General features: G+C 48.9%; 1 long non-coding RNA gene across 1 annotated transcript; it reads left to right on the plus strand.

Moving 5' to 3' along the window:
• Positions 1–14,824: 14,824 nt before the first annotated feature.
• Positions 14,825–21,344, plus strand: LOC128344328 (uncharacterized). Its single transcript, XR_008315794.1, has 2 exons — positions 14,825–20,003; positions 20,219–21,344. It is a non-coding gene; the product is annotated as an uncharacterized LOC128344328 (long non-coding RNA).
• Positions 21,345–21,668: the final 324 nt, after the last annotated feature.

The raw sequence follows: 21,668 nt of genomic DNA on the forward strand, positions 1-21,668 counted from the left end.
TGGCAATTTCAGACTCAGCAGTTTGTGTGGAATTAGCCAACGTGTGTACATGTTAATTTGCAAATCGGAAACAACAAAATAAGAGGTGAATACATTGACATTGCTCAACTGGGTATATTCCAATGTGTCGCATAACTGATATTCCTAGGAAAGAGGGCATGGCCAGGTGTCTTCTGAATTCCTGGTTTGCTTCCTTTTTGCAGGTAATGAAATATGACACAAATGGGGACCCAGAAACAAGGCCTAGCAAGGACCCAGCATCACAGAGACATCACTCTAGAGTGCAGGGAGAGGCAGACTCTAGGCTGAAGCAGAACCAGTGGAGTGCCTCTGGTGGCGGGCTGGGCCCTGCACCTTGTCCCTGCCTGTGACCAGGCCGAAGCCAGCAAGCAGCCTTTCCACCAAGCCATTTTGGGGGACAGCTGGTGGCAGGAAGGGTCTGAGGAGTCTGGCGAGAGGGGTGCTGGTCTGTGGTGGTGAGTCACCTCCCCTCCAGGCGCTACTATGAGAGTTACGTCTTCCTAACTCAGCAAAAGGGCATCTCTTGTAGGGAGCAGCAGAGGGGAGAGCGGTGGACCCTATCCAAATTTGGGGGATGCACTTTTGCAGAAGAAGGCATTAAGGCTCCACGGTGGAGTTGCCACGGATTGCCCAGGGTGATTCTGTAGCACCGAGTGTGAAAAACGCCATCACAGGCAATGTCTAAGAGGAGGCCGTGGGGTGGGGGTGGGAGGGAGGGAGGTCGCCTAGGTAACCAGGTGGGCAGGGAGGGAGGGAGGTCGCCTAGGTAACCAGGTGGGCAGGGAGGGAGGGAGGTCACCTAGGTAACCAGGCCAGTCGTCCAGTAAAACTGTTGCTGGAGCTGCTGGTGAGTGAGAAGTTGGAAGAGAGAAGAGGGGGAAGGAGGAGGAGGAGGAGGGAAGGTGACCCAGGACTGGGTGTGCAGCTATAATTGAGCGGACTTTGGGTTCAAAGAGCCCGAGCCCCCCACCCCCCCTGCTCCACCCCCCCTCTTTCCTTCCTGCTCTCCCTTACTCCTGCCCACCAGGGGCTGCTGGAGAGAGGGGTCAAGGGTCACACAGGCCCCCCCTCTCCCTTAGCTCCGCCCCTGCCCAGGACCCCAAGGAAGGAGGGAGGCTGGGGGGGAAGAAGCAGAGGAGGAGGAGGAGGAGGAGAGACCAAGGCTGGAAGGACGGAGACTTTCCTGAGGAGACGGTCCTGCTGTGACAGATCCTGAAGGCAGAGAGCAGTGCTGAGGGCCAGGCAATGATGACGGGAGCGGTGAGGGGGCTCTGTGGGGAGGGGCACCTCTGGAGATTGGGATCTGTGGGGGGGGGGTCTTACCTAGTGCAATGGTCACTGTTTGCTCTGTTTGAAATATGTCTTTAGGGCCACCGATGTTTGATTTACCTTGAACCGGCTTCTTGCTCTTGCCCATTAAGTTAGGTTCTCTGGCCTCATTTGGTAGATCCCACTGACTGCTGGCACCCCCAGGGCCCGTCACAGATTGGCTGCCGTGGGGCAGAGTGGGATCTGGGGCAACGGTAATGGGTCTAGATAACGAACTAAATGAGAACCAGTGACCCAGGCTTCAAGGCTACGGGTAAGCCTTCACTGCAGTGTTTCCAGGGGTGTAGCGAGGTTGGAGTGGGCCCAGAGACAAGATTTTAAAATGCCCCCCCTCTCATTCATATGCATATATATCAGCGATATAGGAAGATGCTGCAAGGCATCATCTCACACTGCGCAGGAGATGACAATGGTAAACCCCTCCTGTATTCTACCAAAAGAAAACCACAGGGCTCTGGGGGTGCCAGGAGTCAAAAATGACATGACAGCACCCTTTGCGTTTACCTTCTAGACCAGTGCAGGGGCCTAACGATAATAGGGCAAGGGGAGACAGTTGTCTGGGGGCTCACTGCCTTGGAGGGCCCCCCAGAGGAAAGTCACATGACTGACTCCCCCAGCCACACACCTGCCGAGGCTTCCTTCAGTTGTATTCATCCTCTGAAACTGATGGGAGTGTTAAGACCTGGAGCTACCAGAACAGCCAGAACGTCCACAATTTACAAAACCTTTTAAAAAATAATTTAGGATGATGTTCTACTCAATCTATTGTGACACATAGGATATTACTAGAGAAAGACATGCTGTTCTGGTAGCTCCAGGTCTTAACACCCTCATCAATTTCGGAGGATGAATACAACTGAAGGAAGCCTCGGCAGGTGTGTGGCTGGGGGAGTCAGTCATGTGACTTGCCTCTGGGGGGCCCCCCAAGGCAGTGAGCCCCCAGACAACTGTCTCCCCTTGCCCTATTATCGTTAGGCCCCTGCACTGGTCTAGAAGGTAAACGTAAAGGGTGCTGTCAAGGCAATTTTGACTCCTGGCACCCCCAGAGCCCTGTGGTTTTCTTTTGGTAGAATACAGGAGGGGTTTACCATTGCCATCTCCCACACAGTGTGAGATGATGCCTTTCGGCATCTTCCTATATCACTGCTGCCCAATAGAGTACCAGCGGGGATTTGAACTGGCAACCTTCTGCTTGTTAGCAATAGCAATAGCAATAGCACTTACATTTATATACCGCTCTATAGCTGGAGCTCTCTAAGCGGTTTACAATGATTTAGCATATTGCCCCCCAACATTCTGGGTACTCATTTTACCGCCCTCGGAAGGATGGAAGGCTGAGTCAACCTTGAGCCCCTGGTCAGGATCAAACTTGCAACCTTCTGGTGACAGGGCGGCAGTTTTACCACTGCGCCACCAGGGGCTCTTTAGTCGAGCATTTCCCCGCTGCACCATTAGGAAGGACAGTATAAATTAATGGTTGTTATACAGAATACAAAATGAATGAAGAGGTATACATTTAATCAACTATTTAATCCTATGCCATGCAGTGGAGAAAAAGAAGGGTGTTTGGTCAGAGGAGCATGGAACAGCAGGTGAGTTAAATGGTTGGGATGAAAGCCTGAAGTCAGGGGCTCTCAAACCTGGGTCCCCACGTGTGGTTGGACTACAGCACCCATCATACTGGTCATTGTGACTGAGGATGATGGGATTGTAGTCCACCAACATCTGGGCATTTTCCAGATTATGCGCGGTAACAGTTTCGCTATGTGTTCACAAAGTGCCCCTCCATTTTGCACGTGTCACGACATCAGTGTCGTTATGTTGTCAGTAGGGTACCGTTCATATTTCCCATGCCCTGTTTCAGATTTAATTGTTTCGTAATTGCCCTATAACGTGGCAAATGTTTTGCAGGAAAGTAGCTGTATTTTTCCATTGTAGGGAGGCTTGTCACGTTATTTATGCTTGCAGCATTTTGCAGTGTGGACAGTTATTTTTATTTTATTTTATTTTATTTTATTTTATGGTGGGGGAAGGGAGGGGGCACACACTGCTTTCGATGGGGGGTGGGTGGGCAAGAGGCTCCCTTCCACCTCCTTCCCTGCCAAAAGAGTGGCACTTTTCTGAAGAGGAAGCACATCAAACTAAATCTAGCTGCGTGAGAATTGGTTGATTTTACAGATCCTCTCCGATCCATCCATGAAATAATTTTACCAGACTGATTTTGCTCTCCTTCCAGAGGGCTCTTTGGGTGTGTGGGTGGGGGGCCTACCTGCCCTCCCTTTCGCGGCCCCTCCTCCCTCTTGCGAATCCGCTGCTTTTCTGGAGCCCCTCTGCCAGCCCTGCACTGACGGGGAGTGGAAGTGGTGGCGGTGGAGACAGCCCAGGATAGGGAAAGCCCAGGACTGCTAGTCCGAGAAGAGCCACTGCTCTTGCTTGTGCGGGGGTGGGGGGGGGGCACAGAGAGCAGACCTTCTCCTGGGCAGCCCGCTCCCCCGCCCCACGTCTTCAGATTGCTCGTCCCCACTGGAGGTGCACTCCCCTCCCCTCCGCCTCTTCCCTCCTCCACCACCATTGGATTAATTTTTAAAAAAACAAACAAATCCTGCTTGCCTTGCACAAGCCGGCTATGACAAAAGGAATTGTTTTGGAATGGTGCATCCCCCTTCTGGCGGATTTGCACAAGTGCACTGAGATTTTTTTTGTTTTTAAGTTCCATCGTGTTAGCAATCCCCCTCTCCCTCTGCAACCCCATTGGCCCAAAATTGAGGAGGATGAGGGGCCAGTGGATGTGTTCCAGAGGTGGAATATGGAAGCTCCCTGCCTGGAAAAACTGCTGCAGTGATGGGGAGTATGGACAGGCAAAACCTTGTCACATTGCATATCATACTGCCTGAGAATCGCTGCGCTTGTGGTTTCAAACTGCTGCCTCATTCCGTTACACTTTGCAACACTTTAAGCGTTGCAAATCTAATCCGGAAAATGCCCTGGAGACCTAAGTTTGAGAGTCCCTGCCTTAACTTAAAGCACCTGAGTCTGTTACTTATGGAAAAGGCCAGGAGAGAGTATTGTGGGCTCAGCAAAGACATACGACATATTATATGCAAGTGATGAAAGCATTAAGAACTTCTCTGGGACCTAGTGGGTATGCAGATTGGGACGGAGCAGTTTTTCATTCATTATAAGAAAGGCCCTGCAGAATCATTGCAAGCACTTGGCATTGCCCTCAGAGAGTTAGCGGTGAAAGCTTTCCCTGGAACTAGTGCAGAGGTGCAAGATATGATGGCTAGAGGCCAGATCGCTAACAATGCCTTCAAAGGAGAAATGCACCTCCAGTTCCAGTTAGGACGGTCTTGGCATTGGGCTAATGCAATCAAATTGCCCCCAGAACTGGAAAAGGCTAGAAAACTGGAAACAAAAAATTTCCAGGCTCTGGAAACCGAAGGGCATGTTCACACAATCAAGGAAACAAGAGTCATTTCTGATGAGCAGTTGAATATGCAAGTGCGAGCTGGGGCCCCCACAAGATATCTGTAATGAACTTCATAGGCTAAAAAAGGTGGTTCATGTTCAAAGCAAGAATGGATGGAGCACGTAGGCTAAATCAAAGGGATCAACACTTTGTAAGAAAGTAAGTAAAGGATGCAGGAACTGTGGAAGCCCATGTCATTTTCGTTGGAAATATTCTCTGCACAGGGGAGATCCAAAACAGGGAAACTAAGGAAGGAAGTGGATGGGGGCCAATCCACTGCCAACATGGATGGTGGCTCAAACAATGAAATGTTAATTGCTGAGACGGAAGGCCTGGGATACTCTTTGGAAGGAAATCTGCAAGTTGTACAGTACCAGTTTCTGCAGGACTCAGGTGCATGGGTATCAATTGTTCATAGTCAGTTTTGGAAGCAAGTTAACAAAGAACATGAGAGGCATTTCATGACCTGTGGACTGATAGTTCCAGTAGCTAATGGAGCAAAGCTTCTGTTCTGCAGAACGCGGAGCATTATATTCAGTTTACGAAGTTGAAGTGAAGAGTAATGTTGTTCCACTTTCCAGAAGTGAGGTGGTTATTTGAGGCTGACTGGGGGGCAGAAACTGGAAAGATCAGGATGGTCTGTTTGAACTGAAGCTTGCCAACTGGCTAGCATGCCTTGTGGGATCCGTGATGAGGAAAAGAAGTGAAGTTCTGGTGCCTAAGTATGGCCAACCTACGGACAGACCCGCAGGTGCTTTAAGAAGGGGCAGTCATTGGTATGAAGCATTTGCATCCGTAGTGTTTGCCTTGCAAGAGAATTCTGGCTTGAAGAATTCAATCTATGCCAACCTGCTGAGATTGTCTGAAGGGAGGCCTGTGGCCAGTAGCCCCTGGAAAGCGTCAAACCTGGAAGATATTTGTCTTAAATCAAGGCAATTTGAAGCTGGAGCACATACAGGCAGCTCAAGAGGTTCTGCTACTGTCTTCAGGTGTCCTCAGTTCTGGTGAGAATGACATAGGCTGCACTTGGTTAGCCCAACACAAAATCAATATGGGAGATGACAACCTGATCAAGCAAGGACCCCCATTTTCCCCATTCATTTTCAGCGTGAATTTGAGCAAAAGATGCAGCAATGGAGGCTAGAGGTAAAATTCAACTTTCAGGAAGTCCCTAGCCAGATCTTGTAGTTCTGGTCTGAAAGAAAGTAGGACAAATGAGAATTTGTGCCAGTTATAATAAGATCCACATCAGAATCAAAGGTATGTGTGTACTATGTGTGTATGTGTAGGTACCTGATTATGAGGTGGTTTGCCTACCTCATCACACTATGTAACTGTTAGGGACCCAGACTGATCCAATGAAAATGGGCGAAGAAGCTGAATCTGAGTGGACATTGGGTCAGTTAGCAGACCGTGCAGGATCACAGAGTCCAGTCACCAGCTGAATTCAGAGCTGTAATGACCATTCAGCTACTGTGGAGCCAGGGGGAAAGAGAACATGTGGTGCCAGGGAAGCAGTAGTATAAGGAAGGCGGAGCTGAAATTCACTTGGGTTGTCAAGTGTTCAAGGTGGCTGGGGAAGCAGTGGAGCCCTACCCGAAGAAGCTGTGCCAGCAGCCTGTAGAGAAGCCCAGCAAGAACACTTTTGTGCGAAGAGACACAAAGAGGGGCAGGCGAACCCCCAGAGGCCCCATCTTCCTGATTCTGAGGAGTGAGAGCCTGTCACGTCACCAGCTGCAAGATCTGAGTCCCCATCCGGTGGTTGTGAGTGAAAGCCTTGGTGGAGCCCATCCTAACTGAAGGGAAATAACTGAGCTCTGGTGGATAGAGTGGTGGGGGGCAGGGGAGGATTCTTGCTGTGAATCTTAAAATGAGCTGGTATTAGGAAGGGAAATCTGCTTCATATGTTAATCAAGGATTGGCACTATCCCATCTAGCCTACATCTTTCTCCCATTCTGAGAAACTATAACAAGAAAACATACACAAGCAAATCATATTTTCAAAAAACTATTTACATTGAATTGTGGTAGCACAGGGGCGAGTGGCGAGGTGAGCTGGAGTGGCGGGGTGGTGGGGAGAGAAGGAAACCAGGCCCGCCAGGCAGTGGTGTAGTGCTGCAGGGAGGGTACTTTCCCCCAACTGGGGTCTCAGCAGGGATGCAAAGCCCTTGGCTTTCGACATAGGGCTAGTGTGATGCTCTTGCTCTTCCAACTGTTGATTAGCATGCTACCTATCTTAGGAACAGAGGGAGCTGCCTTCCTAGAGTCGGACCCTGGGCCCCACTGACTGGCAGCAGCTCTTCATGGTTTCAGGCAGGAGTCTTTCCTAGCGCTACCTGATTAAAGCAAGTACCGTCAGCATGCAAGTGCTCTGGTGGGTTAGTGTCCTCAATCAAATGGCAGGGAATGCCCACTGAAATGGACTGCTTCCTTCTAAACGGATTCCTCTGGCCGCTGTTTGGGTGGGTGAGGCTACACCTAGGAATTTACGACTACTTCCCTGCTGCCAGGAATCCCACAATGCACTATGCGAACAGCGCAGTGCATTGAGGAAGTTCCCGATGCTGTTCCACTCCATGCGCCCCCCCCCCCGGCTCTGTGGAAAGGATGGCTGCCGGCAGCCTGAGTGGCCACACCACCCGAGTGTGAGGTCGAAGGCAAGTACACATCCTTCTACCTCACTTTAAGCCTGGGTAAAAGCAGGGCTGCCTGGGGATGGAGCACCGGGATCAGGAGTGATTCTGGCGCTGCACATGACCAGCCCTACGTAAGTTTGCCCTGTCCCTGTAGGGCCGGTCATGTGAACAACCTGAGTGTGGATTTAGACTAGAGCAGCCGTCGTCACTGACTGATCAGGCCATGATGTCCCAACAAGCCACAGAATTCTGAGATCTTGGTTTCCTTTGGAGACTCCCTTGGAGTCTCTATGGGCTTCCTGTGCAAAGGAACAGCAGACAGGGTTGGTAAGAGGAGGACCAGGGATCCTGGGTAGCTAGGAAAAGAGCTCTGCCTGAGAGCAGCTGTCGGTCAGAGCAGGGCAATGAGAGGCTGAGGGTTTGCAATGTGGTCCCGGTGTGCGTGTGTGTGTGTGTGTGTGTGTGTGATAGGTGGCAAATCCCAGCCAGATAATGTAAGCAGCTGCAATTGCTCTCAGGTCTAAGTGATGTGTTCCTCTTCCTTCCGTGTGTATGTGTGTACCTGGAGGTCCCTCGAGGGCTGCCTGCTGCTCCATATGATCTGCACATTTCTGGTGCACATGACTGGACCTTTCCCTGTCCACCCATTCGCTCTGGAGCAGAGACACCAGGGCAAAGCTTGGGCAGCACTTTATTCAGAAGGAACTCAGGATTTGTTTTTGCCTGTTATGTGCTATGTAGTGTGTTCCTTTCGATGCCAATATGTTCTTATTCATTCCGTGTGTGTGTGTTTGTGTGTGTGTGTGTTCCCTTTTTCGGTTTTGTAATAAGCGGTGAGCATGTCAGCAAAAAGGCAGAACAGCAGTCAGTGTTGCTAAAGCTGAGCTGCTTTGTTTTGCACTAATGATAAAAAAGCATTGAGCCATGTTTTGTTTGCTGACATATGCAAAGTATATTGCCAATGTTGATTTAATATAAACAAAAAAATCCATTCCATTCACTACATGTTCTCTGTGCTGAGAACTTTAAAATGCACATCTTCTCACCTAGGTTGTGGACAAGCTGGCTATGGAGGCTCGCTTAATGAGGAGCTGCAAGGCCCCCTGCTACTTGCAGTGGGATGAAGAGCTGGTCAGCCTAACCCGCAGGTGCATTTCAGATAAGGCAGCAGGCAGGGGTCTTAAGAATGTAGCTCCTAGACAGCAGCAGGCTGAGCAGAAACACAGGCCACCTGGTCCTAGGATTCCCAACTGTGGTGAGTTGCATTTTTCATTAACTTATATCTTAATCTATGGCCTCTTTTTGTCTGATTTTCTCTCTCTCTCTCTCTTTCCCCCTCCCTTGCAACCCCATTATTTAGTCAATAGGAATCATAGTAAAGGACTGGGGTTCTAATTCAAAAACATATATGAAAAAATTAATGTACTGAGCTAACTTGCACATAACATCCACAGGCTCTGGATCAGAACAGCTAATATAACATGATTTAGTGGTTCATCTGAAGTCTGCATTGTTTTAAATCAGCTGCTAAGTTCTAAACATCAGACCTAGTATGTGCTGCACATTGGATTTAGTTTCCAAATACATTCCCACCACTCTTAGAACCATTGGAAGCTGCCTTATACCGAGTCAGACCATTGGTCCATCTAGCTTAGTATTGTCTAGACAGACTGGCAGCGGTTTCCTTAAGGCTGCTCAAAAGCCATAGCCTTTGACAAACAGGGTCCCATAGAATTCTATTTTGGCCCCCATGATTTTTAACAATGTCCAAACAAAAGTATCTCTCCATGTCCAAACAAAGCATCTCTCTCACCCCCCTGGGGAAGGTCCTTTGGGGACTTGATGTTGGATAAGAGGAACCGTGGAATGAAATCAAATAAGTTAAGGACAAATGTGAAAAGAGACTGCCAAAGACCAAGAAACATAAGAAAGCAAAATGGATGTCAGAATAGACGGTAGAAATTGCCAAGAAGAGGAGAGAAGCCAAAGTCAAGAAAGATAAAGACCTCAGGAAGGAACTTAATAGGGAATTTCAGAAAGCTGTTACAAAAGCAAAGAACAGTACTACAATGGCATTTGCAAAGGCCTTGAGGAAGGAAATAGACATGGAAAAATAAGGCAAGTTTTCCAAAAGATCTCTGAACTCAGAGGGAGGTTCCAAGTTCCAACCTCGAATTGGTATGTTAAGAGATGCCAAAGGACAGATAGTAACTGATTCAGAGAAGATCAAACAGAGTTGGAAGGAGTACACTGAAAATCTGTACAGCAGGGATGCCAACATCCAAGATACTCTAGAACAGGGATTCTCAATGTTGGGTCCCCAGATGTTTTTGGATTCCATAATCTCCAGTCCCAGTGCCCTTTGGTTAGGGATTATGGGAGTTGAAGTCCAAAAACATCTGGGGACCCAACGTTGAGAATCCCTGCTCTAGGAGATATTCCTACTTGCAAGAACCTCTAGTACAGGAATATGAAGTTAGATTAGCACTCTGGTCATTACCAAGTCAGAAGGCTACAGGAATTGATGGAATAGCTACAGAAGTAACATAAGAAAAATCAGTCAAGGCTCTAACGAAACTATGCCAGCAAATCTGGAGAATGACACAGTGGCCAACAGATTGGAAGAGGTCAGTCTACATACCCATACCAAAGAAAGGAGACTTAACAGATTGCACAAACCATCGCACAATATCCTTAATTTCACATGCTAGCAAAATAATGCTGCGGATCATTCAACGCAGATTAGAGCCTTACGTGGAAGGGAAATGCTGGATGTTCAAGCTGGTTTCAGAAAATGCTGAGGAACAAGAGACATCTTTGCTGATGCATGCTGGATAATTGAGAAAGTCAAAGAACACCAGAAAGAAGTCAAGATGTGCTTTATTGACTACAGAAAAGTCTTCGATTGCATTGACCATGTCAAGTTGTGGAATATCGTTAGGAAAATGGGTGTCCCAGAACACCTCATTGTTCTCATGAGAAACCTATCCACAGGACAGGAAGCCACAGTCCAGACGGAACATGGTGAAACAGACTGGTTCCAGATTGACAAAGGAGTAAGACAAGGCTGTATACTTTCTCCCTCTTTTTTCAATTTATATGCCGAACATATACAGAGAGAAACTGGATTGGAAGAAGATGAGCATGGCTTTAAAGTTGGAGGAAGAAACATCAATAACCTGCGCAACGCTGATGACACCACTCTGATAGCTGAGAATGTGGATGATCTGCAAGCTCTAGTAATGAAAGTCAAGGAGCACAGTGAAAAAATGGGACTACAACTAAATGTCAAGAAGACTAAACTAATGGCAACGGGTATAGCTAACAGCCTCAGAATTGACAATGAAGACATTGCAGTGTTGGATAGCTTTTGCTTTTTAGGATCGACCATCAACAGTAAAGGATCCAGAAGTCAAGAAATACACTGTAGACTAGAACTTGGTGGGGTTGCAATGAAGGCCTTGGAAAGGATTTTTAGATGCCATGATGTGTTTACACCTACAAAGATTAGAATCGTTCGGACAATGGTTTTCCCCGTGACACTCTATGGATGCGAAAGCTGTACTTTGAAGAAGCAAGACAGAAAAAGCATTGAAACTGGTTCTTTCCAAAGTGTCAAACCTTGAGTATGGACCTAGTTGTATGCCATACAATAATTGCGGAATGACCTTTGCGGTATAAAGCCTTAAGGCAGCTGGTATGTAGCCTGCACCCTGAGTTCTGAAAAATCTTAAGATTGCTGCTGTGCTGCGTTTTGCCGAATCTGTGAGCACACTAATATGTGCTGATTTCCCAGCATTATATTGAAAAATTACCCCCAGGTATTTTAATTGATTTAATTGTTCGGACAATGGTTTTCCCCGTGACACTCTGGATGCGAAAGCTGGACTTTGAAGAAGCAAGCTAGAAAAAGCACTGAAGCTTTTGAACTTTGGTGTTGGAGAAGACTTTTGAGGATACCATGGACAGCCAGGAAAACAAACAAACGGATCCTAGAACGAATCAATCCAGAATTTTCATTCAAGGCACAAATGACCAGGCTCAAACTATCATACTTTGGACATATTATGCAAAGTCCAGCTCCCTTGTTAAGTCCATAATGCTGGGAAAGGTTGAAGGAAAGAGAAGAAGAGGACGACCAGCAGCAAGGTGGATGGACTCGATTACGACAACAATGAATGCACCACTGAGAGACCTTAAAGGCCAAGTTGAAGACAGATCATCCTGGAGAGAATCTACTGTATATGTGGTTACTAAGAGTCAACATCAACTTGACAGCGCTTAATCAATCAATCAATCAAATCAATCATCTCCAACAATTTCCCTGCTAGATAGAAGCTGCCAAGTCGGGCTAGATAGAAGCAGCTAAGTTTAGCAAGGATCCAGAGAAGAAGTGGTAGGCTGCACTGCCCCAAGCAGTTTGTCCATGTCCTCAGGCATCACAGATTGAAACTGATCCAATCTAAGACTGCAAGGAGGAATGCTGGCCACCACCTTAACAGAAACAGTGGAGTCCAAGTCGCCCGAATACAGTATAATGTAAACATAGATAGTAGATTTTAAAATTAATGTGCTTGCAAAAGAGACAGGAATCCAAATACCACTATTTGCGCAAAGACATACAAAATTAAATTATTGCAATTTGGGGCAAGACCATCACTGAAAAGATCTTGTCTGCACTCAAGAAAGCAAAGTACTATTTTAAAATATTGGACTGCATTCCAGACCTCAGTCACATTGAGCAGATGATGGTTATTATTCCTTTCGTTTCCTGCAAAGAAGGCACTGTGGACATAGAAGAACATTTCCTAGGTTTCCTGGAAGTGCATGATGCAACTGGAGAGGGTTTGTGTGACACTCTTGTCAATCAACTGCTTGCCTGGAATCTTAATATTGGTCGTATGAGGGACCAAGGCTATGACAACGGAGCCAACATGAAAGGGAAAAGGAATGGGCTGCAGAGGTGGATGTTAAAAATGAACCCTCAAAGTAAATTCAAGCAAGAAACAAAACACAGAATTAATGTGTGCCACTACTCAAAGAAAGTTGCTCTCTGAAGCCAGCCCCTTCCAAATAAGTGCAAGCACAAATGCAGAATGAATGTGTGCTACTCAAAAAGAAATGTCCCTGAGGGAACCATCTTTACTTATTTCTCACTTTTCTATGTAACTTGTGTTGAAAAGCAGTATACAAATAGCTAAAACGGAAGCAAGTAGACTTCCTCCCTTCAAAACTCTTATTTTTAGTCATATCACATGTTAATCAGTTAATCACATCTAACTGATTTACTGATTAATGGATCGATCAATGAAAACTAATTGGATTAATCAGTCAAGGTGTCCTTAACCAGATAATAGCTTGATTAGGCAGGAAGGCTTTAAAAAGAGTCCTCGGGTGTCCCCACCCCCCAGTTTTCCAAAGCGCAAGTGAAATTGAGAAGAGATCCCTGGTCAGGGGGAGAATGATCGTGCTTAAGCACACCACACAAACACCACGCCGCCTTGCTAAACACAGCAGGTGTGTGTGTGCGCGCTGGTGAAGGAGCTCCCTCCCTCTCACGTGTTACCCAGACAGTTCCAGCAAGATAGGAAGCCTGTGTGGAAAGGAGAGCAGCAGGTACGCGCTTTCCTTCCCCAGCCCACCATCCTCCTCCGGAGCCCATTAATCCTCGGCACCCCTGGCTAGTGCCACTTTGGCCACATCATTGAACTGGCCCTGAATAGTATCTAGTTGGAAGAGGGCACCAGATGGGAACAATTCGGCTCATTTTTCATGTGTCACAAAATGGAAGCAGAGAAATCTCAAATGAAATGAAGGACACTTGTGCCATTTGTCTTTCTCGGGACTCCCATCCCTTGTTCGAAGGGAATTGATGCTAAAGATGCTTCTGCAATGGTAGAGTCCACAGTTCCGGAGAGCACAAAACCTTGGAAGAAGGGAAGCAGAAAGAAGCAACTCAAAGCAGGCTGTGGATGAGGTTAGCCTGGCTTTGAAATAGGAACTGGATCTTGCTTACATTGGCTGGGAGCTGCAGGGTGCTAACACTTACGCCCTCTTCTGATAGATGAGGCCCACATTCGGAAGGATACGCAGCAAGGGGCTTGATGCCTCCATGTGTATTTGTTGGGGGATTGCAGCTTCTCCCCCTGTGGCTTTGAAAGCAATTCAGGAGAGGCTGCGGGAGGGAAAGAGCCACAAGCCGTCTGTCTCCCCCTCATCTTTCATGGTTAACATACCTTTATTCAGCTCTGAAATTCTGTGAATGGACCTCCTGGGGGAGCCTGGGTGTGACTTCTTCACTCTGGGGCAGGAGCGTCCTTCTGGCCTCTCCATGGAGCTGGTTCCTCCCCAGAGTTCTTCAAATACCATAACGAGAATGAAGGCCCAGAACCCAATGGGCTGACCTCTGCTGAATACACTGTCCTCTTCTTTGCAAACACCACAAGCTTGGTAGGGGCTCAACCCAATGCCAGAGCTGACCATCCAAGCGCTGCCCCCCCTCCAAGGTAGACACAAACTCAGACCCAGAAATAGGATGTGTGTCTCCTCCTCAACTTTCATGGTTAACTTACTTATATTCCGCTCTGAAATTGTGAGACTTGGTTTTGTCCAAACAAATCTGCAGAGGTTATGTAAACTACTAGGGCAGAACCATCAACAGAAAGGGTGAAGCCTGTCAAAAGATCCAAGAGGTAACCCCAGGCAGAAAGCAGCAGCAAGTGGAAGCCGCCATGGGAAGGCAACCCACCAGCCCTTCTGGGGAAGATCAAGGCAGCCAGGTGTGTGGTCAATGCACCAGGTGGGAGTGTGACTTCTGAGGGGAAAGCCCTTCCCACCTGGGGGAGGGGAGACTCCACAGAAAGAAGCAGGAGGCTGCTGTGGAGCGTGCCAAATTATTGCAGCCCCTCCCCAGGAGGAACCTGGATCTTGGGGAGCCTGGGTGGGACGTCTTCCCTCTGGGGCAGGAGTGTCCTTCTGGCTTGTCCAGGGAGATGGTTCCTTCCCAGGCTTCTTCTGGCCATCAGGCCAGCGCTGACCATCCAAGTGCTGGGCCCCACCACAGACCCAGAAATAAGCTGTGTGTCTCCCCCTCATCTTTCTGTGTGTCTCCCCCTCATCTTTCTCCCCCTCATCTTTCATCTTTCACTTCACATATTCAGCTTGGAGAAATCTGGAGCAAATAGGCCCATCACCTCCAGCAGCCACACGGTGATCCCGAAGCTGCTACTGCCTCCCTTGGTTCCGGAGCCTGGGTCCAGTCCCAGCCAGGCCTTGCAGGAAACCCCCCTTTCTTCTTTGTGGTCTCTGTGCATCACACTTGGGTTAGGCGCCTGAGCAGAGCCACGTTCCAGAACCTTCCAAAGCTTCACCCCCTCATCGAGCGCCGCTAGGGCAAGACGTTGGAGCTTTGCTCTGCCTTCACCTCAGAACGTATCTCCTATACAATTGTCTCCTTTAACCTCCTTTTATTCTATCTGTTTCTCTCTTCTCTAAGTATATCTGACCGTCCATTTTGCATTTTGATTCCTTTCGCACCCCTCCCCCACGCTTCGGTTGCCAGCGGGCTGTTGCCCCTTATGGCAGCAGCCCCCAAAGTAACCTTGAAATGTTGCTTGGCCTGTGCAGCAAAAATCCCCACCTTGGACAGGCACGCAAAGTGTCTTCTTTGCTTGGGGGAGGCCCATAAGGTGGATACCTGTACAATTTGTAAGGGCTTCACCAAGCAGGCTCGCCACAGCAGAGATGTGGGAAAGGGCCCTTCAAGCAAGTTTGGCAGCGGCTGGAGGTAGCCCAAGGTCGGGACCTCAAAATCGGATGGAAGGACAGCCCCACTCTGAGTCTGAGCCTGTTGAACAACAAAATGCCACGGTCGCTACTGCCGAGGTCAGCGCACTGGCGCATGCAGCTGTACTCGATCTGTAGCTGCCTCCACTGAAATTACCCCCGCCTCTGCCGGGCTTACCTCCCGTTATGGTACAGGGCGAGAAGGTGCGGCTTGCGTCCTCAAAACCAGCCACGAGCTCAATCAGGGCAAAGCAGACCTGGGCCTGCCCTGCCTACTCAGGCAGATTGTGTAGGAGGTGGGTTGGACCCCTGCTACCCAGGTTCCCCCTCATCCTGCTCGAGTGAGACATCCTGCAAATCTAAACATCATGGGAAACGTTATCATTGGTTTTACGACCCATTGCTCTCTAGTTGGGTCTATGCCCCAAACTTTGAGACGGACAGGCACCCTTCGCACTGGATGATGGCTCCTTACACTGATGTGGAGCCGGTGAACTATTTTGGATTTCCGTCAGGTCCATTCTACAAGGAAAGGCTAAGGGATTATCCAGGCGGAAAGAGGAGAGGACATAAGCGGTCATGCTCCCATTCTATGTCGGGATCAGATTCCTAGATCAGATTCTAGCCCTAAGAGGCGTAGCAGGAAACAAGGGAAGAAGCCAAAGAAAGCAAGACCAGCAGACCCTCGATTTCCTTCGGTCCCAAGCGCTCCACTCGAGGTCCCATTGCCACCCCCGTTGCCTGTGGATCCTGAGCTTCCAGCCCCGACCCAGCCTGTGGACCCTATGCTGCCAGCTCCTATGGCTCCGCCTGCAGAGCCAGTAGATCCAACGCTTCCGTCGCCAGCAACGGTGGTGGTGATTGATACTCCTGTCGAGGACCTGGGGTTGCAACCGCTGGATCCACCAGGTACTCCAGAGGTGGATGGAACAGAGAGTGCAACGGAACAGCCAGAAGCGGAGCAACCGGAGGGTCCCTCCTTGGCGGAACTGAAACGTTACACAGAGCAGCTGCTGCGCATGGCATTGGCGACCTCCCTCGGGTTGGATATTTCGGAGCTACATCAGACTGCTCAGGATTCCATCTCTGAGCTGACCCAACCGCAGGCTACAGGGATAGTAGCCCTTCCCCTGATACGAACCATTGCCCAGATAATTAAAGTAGCCTAGGAGAAACCTGCCTCAGTTGCCTCCACTTCCAAATGCCTGGAGGGCATGTCTGAAATGCAAGATACACAATACCTCAACAGACACCCCACACCAAATTTGGTTGTAGTTGAATTGGCCCAATCGAAGTCCAAACTATGGCGTTTGACAGCTCCTTCAGACAGGGAGGGCTGGATGCCGTGGGCAAGAGTCTATACTCTGCGTCCAGCTTACATTGGTTATTGGTAGCAAACTCCTGCAAAGGCCTCAAAGAACATGTGCGGCTCACCGTTCAGCTGCTTCGGTCCCTGGGTCTAGAGGTCAACTTCACGAATTCCAAACTCTGACCACTGCAACGTGTGGAGTTCCTCAGCACACTGTTGGATTCCAGAGAGAGCAGTGCATACCTTGGCCCTCACAGGGTGCTGAGCATCAGAGAGGCAGCCCTGCGTTTCTGCCATAAGAGGTGTCACAGGGCCAGGGTGGTGCAGAAGATACTTGGGCACATGGCTTCATCTACGGCTGTTCTGCCACTCGCACGCTTTCACATGAGGCCTCTACAAATGTGGTTCCTGGACAATTTCAATCCCCACCTTCATCGCCCCGACAGAGATGTGGGCCCCGTGGAGCGTACTGGCATAGGTACGATGGTGGACGAAGTCCGCACATCTGACGGGTGTGTGTGTCCCTTTCCAGCGCCCTCCTCCGAGATTGTCAATAACAACTAACGCTTCCACATCTGGATGGGGAGCGCACTTCGGGAAATTCACAGTGGCCGACCTTTGGCCTCACCATCTCAAGTACGAACACAGAAACTACCTGGAGTTAATGGCCATCCTCCTAGCACTAAAGGCCTTCCGACACTGGATCTGGGGACAGTCTGTACTCCTCTTGACAGACAATACCACAGCCCGCTCATACCTAAACCGTCAAGGTGGGACGGTCTCTTGCAAGTTATTGTTTCTGGTGCTTGAGATCTGGGCGTGGTGTACACGCAGAGGTATCTGGCCAACAGCGGTGCACATAGAAGGAGTCTCGAACACCCTGGCGAATGCCCTCAGCCGACAGACGGAAAACTCTCATGAGTGGTCTCTAGAGAGGAATGTGTTGAAAGGCTTGTTCCATCGCTGGGGGACTCGGAGAGCAACAGGAAGTGCGTCCAGTATTGCAGCAGTGGTGGGATGGGCCGACGATCCCTTGGCGATGCGTTCCTTCACCACTTGGGAAGAGACTTTGTGTACGCATTCCCGCCGTTCCCTTTAATTCCAAGCGTACTTGAGAAACTGAAAAGGGACAGAGCAGATGCGTTTCAGGTGGCCCCTTGGTGGCCGCGGCAACCCTGGTTCACTTCCCTCTGCAATTGGCCAACCACACCTTTGTGCACCTGCTGGTATACCTGGAACTGTTGACATTGGAGGGGGCCCGCAGGATCCATCTGAACATAGAATCCCTCCATCTGACTGCTTGGAGGATCTGACGCTCCCCTCCATCTCAGACTCTGTACTTAAAGTCCTGGAAGCAGCACGGAAGCCATTTGCATGACGCTGCTATCCTGTCAAGTGGAAGATGTTTTCTGATTTTGTGGTGAAGTCTGGTCTAGCTCCTGATCGGGTCCCGGTCCAGACTATCCTGGAATATCTTCTGGCTCTGAGAGAGTCTGGACTGGCACAGGCATCCATCAGGGTGCATTTGGCCGCTATTGCTTCCTACCACAGTTATTTGGGTCTGTTTGTTGACTGGTGGTTAAGATGTTTTTGAAAGGTTTTTAAATTTGTTCCCAACTCATCCACGTTTGTTGCCCATATGGGACCTTCAACTAGTTCTTTCACAGTTAATGTCGGCACCTTTCGAACCCATGGCGACTTGTTCTTTGAAGCTCCTGTCATTGAAGTGTCGGAGTTCCATCTGGCGCAAGAACTAAGGCTGCCCGTTTTCTTCCCTGATCCACGCTCGGAGAAAGAAAGGACCTACAACTCTTTGGAGGTTCGGAGGGCTCTTGCCTTCTATGTAGATTGGACAAGACCCTTCAGAAGGACAGAGAGACTCTTTGTCAGCTTTTCAGGCTCATCTATGGGCATGCCTATATCAACGCAGTGAGTTTCATCCTGGGTAGCAGAGACTGTATGTCTAGCCTACCAGCTGGTTAAGAAGCCATTGCCGGGCCCTATTCGGGCCCATTCCATGAGGGCAGTGGCGTCATCAGAGGCCTTTTGGCGGGGAATTGCATTGGAGGAGATTTGCAGGGCAGCTAGCTGGGCTAACCCGTCGACCTTCATACAACACTATGCGCTGGATGTCCGTTCCAGAGATCAGGCATGCTTGGGGACGGCAGTACTTCACTCAGTCTCTCATTAGGCTGCTTCCACCAGCCAGGTAAGTTAGCTCGCTATGATTTCAAGTGTGATGCACAGAGACCACGAAGAAGTAGGGCAGGTTTCCTACTTGTAACCGTAGTTCTTTGAGTGGTCCTCTGTGCATTCACACTCCCGCCCTACCTCCCCACAGCAGCTGGTCTCTTTAGTTGAGCGGCGGTCTCCTTGACTGAGCTAGTGTGGGGATCAACCTACAGAGGGAGTGGGTCTTCCTTCTCTTTTTTCCTTTTGGGGGGGTGAAGCTTTGGAAGGTTCCAGAACGTGGCTCTGCGCAGGCGCATAACCCAAGTGTGAACGCACAGAAGACCACTTGAAGAACTATGGTTACAGGTAGGAAACCTGCCCTTCCCTTGATGCCCCTTTTCATTCCTCATTTCATTCCGCATTTCATTCCAGCCCCTTTTCATTCCTCATTTGTGTGTTTGTGTGTGTGTGCATTTCTTTTAGGTGGCATATCTGAGCTGAGTAAGGTAAGCAGAGGCAGAGGCGCTTTTACTCCTGGATTTTGGGGATGCAGCCCCTGGTGTCCATACTCATTGGGGGCTTCCAAATAATCTTTAGTCTCTCCTGGGTGGTGTGGTTTGTGCCCTCAAGAACGTATGTGTTAAAAAATGTTTAATTTGCATTGGGGATGGGTGGGGGCTCCAAAGGCTTTTAGGTCCAGGCTCCAAAATTACCTAGGTGCACCTCTGAGCACAGGCGATCTTGCCAGCAGCTCTTTCTCTTGGGAGGTTGTAATTTTTATCCCCCAGTTAATTAGCAGAGCACTAAAGAAGCTACCCACTCCAGTTACAGTTTAGTTGCAGAGTTTAGTTGTTGCAGCTATTTAGAGAAGTCACATGGAGATTCTTGTAGAATAAATACAAAGTATTTATTGGTGAAGTACACCTTTGGATAAGAAAGACCTAACCGTAATCTATAGAACAACATAATGAATAGGTGGGGAGAGAGAGAGATGTTTCCATCTGCTCTCTAAGAGGAAAAGAAGGGATGCTTTCTGACTCTCAACAGGAAACACCTGAAGAGTCATATCAGGGGTCACAGAGTAGAGACCGATAGAACAGCTAGGGAGACCCTTACTCACTATCTCTACTCCCAATGCCCCTAGTGGTCATAAGGATAGTTGGTGCAAAAGGTTGCACTGGTAGTCCGGCTCCCAACACTTTCCAGGGCTATGCAATGTAGGCCTCTACATTCCTCATTTGTGTGTTTGTTTCTTTTAGTTGGCACATCTCAGCTGCATAAGGTAAGCAAAGGCAATTTTGCCATCTGGTCTTCCTAGTGCTATGCAATATGTTCCTTTTCATTCCTCATTGGTGTGTGAGTTTGTTTGTTTCTTTTAGGTGGCAAATCCCAGCTGCGTAAGGTAAGCAGAGGCAATTTTGCCATCCTGTCTTCCTAGTGCTAATCAATGTTTTCCTCTACATTTCTTTTGTGTGTGTTTTTGTGTGTTTGGTTTAGGTGGTGAATCCCAGCTGGAGAAGGTAAGCAGAGGCAATTGCCATCAGGCTGGTTCGATGGTTTGGTCGCGAACCAGACAGGCCTTCAGGAAAGGTGGTCCAGTCCAAGATCAAACCAAATCAGCCCTGACCAGGAGGACATGGCTCCCATGTAGCCGTCCTCTGTGAGAAGTGGCTATATGCATGGGATGGCCAATGGGGTCAGTGTTGTGATGCTGCTACTTATGCAGCACACATGCTTCCCTCCTCCAACTTTGCAGGCTTTGCGGCTCCCGCCCACCCTCCCTAGTTCAGTGAGAGATTAGCTGGTCGCTTATGGGCCGAGTAGGAATTTTTGGTCTTCACCTGATTGGCTTTGCGTGGAGATTTTTTCGCCTACTCCTCACTGACTGTGTTTTAAAGGGAATAGCCCCCTTTTTAGGGGTGGGAGTCTGGTTGCAGGTTAAGTGGTCACTTTGGCAGGTGAGTGTGGGCTTTGGAGGTTAAGACCTTGATTGGTGCTCAGCTATAGGCACCTTTCAGGTAGAGATGGTTTCATGTAACAACCTTTCAGGGTTTTGTGGCCCAGGGGTGTCTGAGGTGGCCAGAGCCTAAGGGGTATACTCATGGGTCAAATGAGCCATAAGCCAGAATTTGGCTTTTAAAAAGCCAAATCTGGTCACCTAGCGAATGAACCACTTTTAGGGCACTGTTCAGCTGACCCACTCAGAGCTTTGGGGCTGGAGGGGTGGTGACCAGTGTTTCCTCTAACAGGGATTCCCAGATATTGACTACAACTCCCAGAATCCCAAGCTACAATGGCTTTTGCTTGGGGATTATAGGAGTTGTAGTCCACAACATCTGGGGATCCATGTTGGAGGGAACAGTGGTGGTGACCCTGGTGGCTACCTCCTTGACACAGTAAACTGTGTGGCTTGGTGGGGCTATGCTGAGGTTTCATATGGCATCTGCCAAGCCTGGCTGCTTTGCCCAACAGTGAGAGGAGCTCAGCCCTTGCTAGGAGGCTGTGCCTACCCGAAAAGGGGATTGGAGTTTCCCACACTCTAGTTTAGGGAGGTTATAGTTATACCTGTTGCACATCTCTGCATAGTTTAGAGTTAATAAAGTGGCCCTAGTTTTCATCCATACACGTGTGTCCTGTCTTCCTTTGGGGATCTGGGGGCAAAGACTTAATGGCTTGGCGATGCTGTCCATGGAGAAGCAGATGATCAAAGAAATTCTGGACTTCAGTCATAGAACCATCAAACTGCTTGTAAGACAGAAAGAGTGTCAGGCCAGTTTTCTTTACAAGCAATGATAAGAAATGGCACTTCTCCGAACAACGAAATGGAGGATATTCCGGTCAGAAAAAAAAGAGGCAGCAGAACAGCCATTGTTGCCAGAGCTGAGCTACTTTATTTTGCACTCATTGCAATCAAAACCACCTTTTATCTGAAGAAGAAGAAGAAGAA

This window comes from Hemicordylus capensis, chromosome 2 (genome assembly GCF_027244095.1).
Source record: "Hemicordylus capensis ecotype Gifberg chromosome 2, rHemCap1.1.pri, whole genome shotgun sequence".
NCBI classification, from domain to species: domain Eukaryota; kingdom Metazoa; phylum Chordata; class Lepidosauria; order Squamata; family Cordylidae; genus Hemicordylus; species Hemicordylus capensis.